The sequence below is a fragment of the Tupaia chinensis genome, unplaced genomic scaffold (genome assembly GCF_000334495.1).
Source record: "Tupaia chinensis unplaced genomic scaffold, TupChi_1.0 Scaffold000118_1, whole genome shotgun sequence".
NCBI classification, from domain to species: domain Eukaryota; kingdom Metazoa; phylum Chordata; class Mammalia; order Scandentia; family Tupaiidae; genus Tupaia; species Tupaia belangeri.
The window spans coordinates 3,710,721-3,718,612 of record NW_006159584.1 but is presented as its reverse complement, the minus strand read 5'-3'; positions in this window follow the sequence as shown (position 1 = coordinate 3,718,612).

Sequence of the window (7,892 nt, the reverse complement as noted above, 5' to 3'; positions counted from 1 at the left end):
GCTGTGTATAACAGACATGCAGCTGCAGCTTAGATAGATCAACCATGGTGAATTAAAGCTTATGCTGTTGGACCTGTGGTTAGATTTGGTCTCTGCCCCCAGGGATATTCAAACATCCATCTAGAATATGAGAAATGGACTGACTGGTAACAGAAGCTAGCAGATGTCAACCGACTTAATAATTCCAAGTACTTAGTTATTTAATTTTTTTTTCTATAGGAACTGCTATTTGTTAAAGGTCTTCACATCTTGCAATCACTTCTAAAATTCGACAACTTTACTCTCCTCTAGTCCTCCCTCCTTATCTCCAAAATTCTAATCCTTCTTAGTTCAAGGACTAGCCAGCCAATCGATTCACCAGAACCAAGAATCTTTATATTCTGCCTTAGACTATTCTTCTTTCTATGCAAAGTAGATGATAAGCGTCTATTGTAAGTCCTGTTTCCTAACTGTTGTCCTTGATTTGGTTTTTAGTACAACAGTAGTACTCAATTACTTTGCATCCTATACTAAGCAACTCATCTGCAAAATGAACTTTATCCTTTTCTTCTTCCCTTTGTTAGATTGACGGTAACCCAACTGGGACATAGGTTTGAGCCAAAGAAGGAACCACAGTGACATTAATGGATGATGTGAAAATGGCCTATTCATGTAGTTTATTTGAAGTCTCTGGTTCAGCTTGCACCTTATCTTAAATGCACCATTTCCACCTTACAATGGATACCTGTTAGACCAGCTCTATCTTTGAGTTGGCTCTAGCTGAACTCTAATACAGGTCGGGTTGTATTATTATTCAAAGACCTCAAAGCCATATTCTCTTCTGAGTCATATTCAAACCTGATAGTCTTTTATGTCACTTATAAACATGGAACAACAATATTTACAAGTGTGAGATATTTTGCTACCTCCAGAACCAGAAGACCACCAAATGTCAAGCTTCTTTCTTAGTGGTATGGTTTTGTTTGTTATGTCACTTATAAACATGGAACAACAATATTTACAAGTGTGAGATATTTTGCTACCTCCAGAACCAGATTTTTTGTTTGTCCTTTATTCAAGAGAATATCTCCAAAATATCTGGGTCAATAAAGAAAAAATTCTAATATAGTTACAATTTGAACTTTTTAAAATCTCCTATTCTGGAGCAGAGGTGTCTTACCAAGACCTCCAATCTAAATGTCAATTACCAAGATGTCAGTGACAAAAATAACTCAAGTAATGGTTGGTAGACTGGATACATAGTCTAGGCTCACTCAGAAAAATAATGAAAGCAGGCAGGAGAGTTAACCTAGTCCTGAATAAAAATCATATATATTCAGTTTTCTGTCTTATAAGATTGTAAAATTCACTTAATCTTCCTCCTTCATGAGGGTAGAAAATATCGCATCTGTCATATTCAGTTGCAAGTTATTAATTAATGAAGCCATGATTTAATCCAACTTCATGCTCCATGCTCTCTAATTTTAGCATTTGCACTATCTTATTTCCACAGGTACTGTCCTGGCTCCTACCATATCAACCACACTCTGTAGCTCTTTCATACATGTAACCATTGTGACTTTCACATTTCATGTTACATTTATGATTATCTTCAGCCTTTCACTTTCTTCTTGGGATGCACCAATTGTTCTAACAACACATTTAATTTCTTAGCCCTCATCATTAATACTTCTCAATAATATTGACATTACACCAGATAAGACATTTCCTGCTTCAACTATCTTTTCTGTTGATACAAGTAAATCAGTAATAACAGATTTTTTTAAAAGAGTTTTTTGCTATAGGGTGTGTACAGAGAGACAGAGTCAGAAAGACAGAAAGTGAGAAATCTCCCCTTCTCTGTGGGATAGTCATACCAAAATCCCTTCTCTATTTACCTCTTGGGACTTTGGGCATGCATGCACACGTACTTGCCGTGAGTTTTGAGCACGGCTCTGACACTTGAACTATATGGTCCATATGTGGGAGTCCAGCAATGTAACCATTTCGCTATCTGCTGGTCCCAGAAAATTTATAATTCTCTATAAAATATACATTTCAGCATCTTCAGGGCATCAAAGAAATATCCACTCAAGGGTTTTTTTTTTTTTCCTCCATATTGATGACACTGCAACATTTTCAAATACTAATTGGGTGTTAAAAAAATTAAAGGTAATCTCTTTCTATGATCATATGAATAGTATTACTCAGGATTACATTTCATTTAATTTAAATGCTTCCATTTACATAGTTGACATAATCTTGTAGCTTCGTACAACTATAAGAAAACTATTCTTTATTCAAGATTTTTTCTTTTTTTTTTTTTTTTTTTTTTTTTTTTAGTAGAATGGACTGCTTTTCAAAGTAAAATAGAATGGACTGCATTTACAAGTAAAATCAGTTTGATGAGGCTTGGGAAATACGGGTTTTTTTGAGATGCAGAAAATTTAAAGAGATAATGAAATGAACTGATGCAATACAGAACAATTATTCAAATCATAACCAGTTAAGGAGAGAACATATGTTCATAAGAGTATAGCTATGTTAAATTCAGAAATAATTTAAATGTGATAAAATTATGTTATTATTATATTCATGTAAGAAAAATAATTAGGTGACTAAATTTTTATGAGAAATCAGATGCTAAAATTGTATTACTCTGTTTTTGGCAATTTTTTTGCATATACATTTCTGTGCTCTGGAATTCTCATAAACAGTTTTTTTAAAAAAATTAACATTATACTGTGTCAGTTCTGGAGACTCTGACTGGATATGTCAAATACAATTTCCCAAGGTCTGGATTTACCAAGAGAGGAGTGTCTACGTACTTTCTTCATAAATAATCAAAATAACACTTCATAGCAACATTCAGAAACAGCAAAGAAAAATAAAAAAACTAACAATTTACATCTTGATTAAGGATAGGTTCAGCAAGATTGATATTCTAAAGCTTTGACAAACCCACTTATTTTTGCAGTGCTAACAGATCACAAAAAAACAATCAAAAAAAATTCAATAGACAAAAAAATTGTATGTTGATGACAATGTGTATGATAATTTCTTTGACTGGGCCAATATATAGGGTATTCACGCTGTGAAAATTCATTTTCAATATTGTAAAGATATACAGCAATTGAATGTAATAAATAAGAAAAAAAATTTTAAATCACAAAACTTTTAAAGATCATATGTATTTTATATTACTTATAGATGACATAAATTATTACTGTCTGACCCACTTATCTTTGAAGTGAGACAATGTATTTATGTTAACATTTCTCTTTCAAGGGAAAGAAAGGTATTTTTCTTTAAATGGAAACTATTCCACTTTTAGGTTCTACAGTCATATTTAGCATATTCCTGGGTCCCAATTTTACTTAGAGAATTTAGTGTCAGAATTGTCAATGACAAGATTCAGGCTTTTAGCTTATGGAGACTTCCACTTTCATAAATACATCTAACTTATGAAAGCAGTAGAAACTTTTTTGTTCTGAAACATTTTTGTGTCTATTGTTTATTTCCACAAATATTCATCTCTGATGATGGAGAACTTGCAACACAGCTAAGAGTAGTAATAGCAGCATACTTCTAATATTTTATATCCTAATTGGAGTAATGGTGATTAACATGACAAAAGTTAGGAAAAAATAAATTTGAAATATTTGACACTTAAATTCTAGGAATTGGGCAAGCGAATTATGTTGAACTAAAATCAAAGAAGTCCATTTAAAAGGAAAAACAAAACAGTTTTTGTTTAAATGCTGAACTAAAGTCCAGTTTCTCCTTTCCCTCCTCTCCCATGGCTAGAAACTTACCAGTACAATATTTTAGAATGTACACCTTCAAAGCATGAATATTGACCAAGACATCAGGTTATTTAAAAATGTGTCAAACACAATTCTCAGAAAGTGTTGAATACACTGAATAAAAATAGTCAAAATTCATGTAAATTTATTCATTGATGGTTCCGCTCTACTTTCAGGAGCATTTTATGTATCTCAGGGATATTAATGTATACTCCTCCATTTGTGAGAAATAAAATTTGAGTCAACAACTGGTGCCTCATAAGTTGCAAGGTAGTAATATAAATGGTATGAGATTTAATCACTGTTCCGGTAACTAAAACTTTTCTCTATTGAGCTTACTCATTTTGGTATAAAGAGATCTATAGACTGTTGGCTTGTACTAGAGTTTCTGGGAAATCTTTCCGATGAACAGACATCCTATTAATAGTATTTCAGTGGGAGATTTATCTCTGAACTTGATCAGAGTTCCATATTTCTTTCGTACCTTGGCATTGTGGTAAACATATGGGTGTACTTCTTGTCTTTCTGAGACTTACTGTATAATATCAAGAGTTTAAGCCCCAGAATTCTTCATCGTCCTGTGTCTTGTCCTTTCACAAAGTCAAGGTAAGATTTCTGAATAAATGTGGTGCACTGAAGAGATACTTTCACCTCTGTTTTTCCCAGACCACACTAGTGACAGGAAATAACTTTTTAAAAGACATAGTTTCTGAAGAAAAATGTGAACAGAAGAGAGTAGATAACAGACGATCAGTGCTAACTAACCTAGCACGCTCTGAATTCTAAGGCAACAGTGAATAAAGTGGAAGGCTTTACCCCCACCACATCCCTAGAAGGCTTAGAAATTAATAGTATTTGGGGTAAGCTGATGGGCAAAATTGAAGATAAAATAAAATCATTATGCTGTTTTCAAGAAGCTAACCCCCCAAGTCTCTTCCCTACTTTGAGACTCTGGATGACTATTCCTCTCTCACTCTGGCAGAATATTGGAGGTTCATTGTTCCAGAAAGTAAAATGGAAAATAGGCAGCACAGTTGAGGCAGACATAATATCATGAAAACAGGAGTAGTGACTGAGGTTTATGTTGTAGATATTACTCCCCACCCTCTTTAGCACTTGGTTTCTGGAATAATAACAATCAGACTTATAACACTCAGGCAAAAGGATATTGCATTGTGAATTAATAATATGAGCAATATCATACCAAAAGAAAAAATAAAACTTAGATGAACTAACATAAGAGTTTTCCAATGAACAAACAATCCCAGTAAATCCCATAATCGACTTACCCAACCATGAATGTAGAATCTCCCCTCAGCATTTAATAATTGCTGTCTTAAAAAGCAGCAGACAGATGGGGATCTTGATACATTTGATTAAGCCACTATATAGAACTCAAAGATGAAACAGAATGGGAGAAAAGAAATGGTCTGAGCTGTATTTCATGTTGGGTAAATCCCCTTTAAAAGTAAATGATGTATAGCAATTGAATGTATAAAAATAAAAGAAATAATAAATTTTTAAAAGATATTAAAAGGTCCTTTGAAATAATAAATAAATAAAGGCCCCATTTCTAGTTAATAAAGATGCAGGACTTACAAGATTTTCAAATAACTGAATGGGCTAAGAACACACTGGTAAAAAGGGCAGTTAACCTTCTCAAATCCTTCCAATGGAACTTAGCAACTGAAATCTCACTGAGAACTCCAATTTGGAGACCCATATGGTGACTTTTTCCATAAAATTCCAGGCACCCATCTGTATTAGAAAAAGTCATGACACAGCCCAATGATGACTACTAGATGCCTTAGACCAAGCTCTCTGTAATCATACTGCTTCACAAATCCAGCAGCATTTGCCAGATACATGGGAAATATGGTTAAAAACCTGAAACTGGTTCCTTTGGCTGTCACCCCTCTTGGGACACTTGTCAATGCTAACTCTTACTCTCATTTTTGGGCCTTGTCTCTTAAATCTCTTAACCAAGTTTATCTCTTCTTGTTTAAAGGCAATGCAATTGCAAATGACAGTACAACAGGGATATCAACCCCTTGGGACCTCAGCTAAATCCAAATGAGAGTCATCCAGCACCAAGGACAGCCTCTTTTTTTTTTTTTTTTTTTAGAGATTTTTGCTATAGTATGCGTGTGCTCGCCAGACAGACAGAGAAAGACATAGAGACAGAAAGCGAGAAATCACCCCCCTGGGGGGGATGGTCACTCCGCAATCCCTTCTCCTCCATTCTCCTCTCGGTATCTTGGGCATGCATGCACACACACCTGTTGTGAGTTTTAAGCCACTGGGTCTGGGATGCGAACCGCGGTCGACTACGTGGGAGTCCAGCGACATAGCCATTACGCTAACTGCTGGTTCCCAAGGACAGCCTCTTCATGACACACCTTCAGTCTATCCCAAGGAGATAGCCCCCTGGTCTTGCTCTCCCACCTAGATAAGATAGGGTGCGAGTTCTATGATTCCCAGAAGGTAGGGTTAATGCCCTTTTCCAGCATGAAGCAGTTACAGAAGACAGATCATCCATCTTCAGCTCCCCAGAGAAATTTGTGGGGATCATGCCTGTTAGGGGAAAAATGAGCCAGGAAAAGCTAGCAAACGGAAATGGATAAGGGAGATGGAACATCTGCCAATGTGGCTAGATAAAAAAAAAAAATTAGGGCAGAAAATTCCCTGTCCAAGGTAATGTAGGCAGGAGATTGGTGGAGGGTGTCTAGCTGATTAAGCAACATTTGATAGAGCCAATGAGCCATATTTGGAGGCTCAGCCACATTAGAAGTAGCCAAAGAAGTGAGAACAATCAGTGGGCCCCAGCCAATGATCAACTCACACAACCTAGGTTAAAAATGATAAATCCAGCAGAATGCAACCTCCAGGGCCTTTTTTGAGCCACTCTTTTTCTGTCTGCTTAGGCCCACTCCTACCTCTCAGTGTACTTTTACTTATAAACTACCTTTTCCTTACACACACACACACAAAGAAGTTCTAGACACTTAATGAAGACATTGTTTCCAGAAAAGAATACTGATTAAAACAAAGATAAACTAAAATATATGTCATAAGCATTGTGACTAGTGGTATATAAAAACAAGAAATATGGAAAAAGTAACTCTTCAAGGAGGTGGGGGGAAATGTGAGAACACTGTTATAAGAGGTTGGAAAATGGCTATCCACATTATGAAATTTTTGTTTGTTTAGTTTTGTTTTTTGGAGAGGTTTTCGCTATAGGGGCATGTGTGCTTGCCAGATAGACAGAGAGAGACAGAAAGACAGAAAGCGAGAAATCACCCCCCCCCAGGGGGGATGGCAATGCCGCAATCCCTTCTCCTCCATTCTCCTCTCGGGATCTTGGGCACACACGCACACGCACCCAGCGTGAGTTTTAAGCCACAGGGTCTGGGATGCAAACCGCGGTTGACTCTGTGGGAGTTCAGCATTAGCCATTACACTAACTGCTGGTCTCACCACATTATAAAATATTTGTTAAAAAACTAAGCTCTGTATTTTCTTTAAAAATTACACCAGTAAAATAGGTAAAAAAGAAACTGATTTTGTTCTGATGCTCTTACCAGCAAAGAAGAAAGAACACAAACCAAGACTAGATACTCACCTCCACCAAAAGAAATAGCAGGAGAGTTGTTAAAGAGTTGGAGTTGGGAGCAGTAGGCTATCAGAGCTTGCTAATTGGCTTTCCTTAAAGGCAAAGTAAACTTTCTCCTCTTCAATGCAGGAGGTAGTTCTACAGCTGCAAGCAGGAAAACCACTGACCTTGGGCCTCTACCCTCCCACACTCTGGGACTAGGAGCGCAGTCCTGCTTAGTGATTACATTTCAAAAGGATAGCTCCAGGTTCTTAGTTGTAAAACTCACAAGACATCTCAAAGAAGCAGAGAAATTTATAAGTTTCTAAAATAAATGCTCTAGGGTAAGGGAGATCAGGTACCTATTGTCAGTGGAAGACTGTCTAAAGTTCGGTCAGGCTAAAGGAAACTAGAGGCCTCCAGGTTACCTGTAGTATCTGGAAGATATCAATAAACATTAGTGAAAATAGTGAACAGATTTCCAAGCAGAACAGTTAACGCATAGGTGCTTTTAC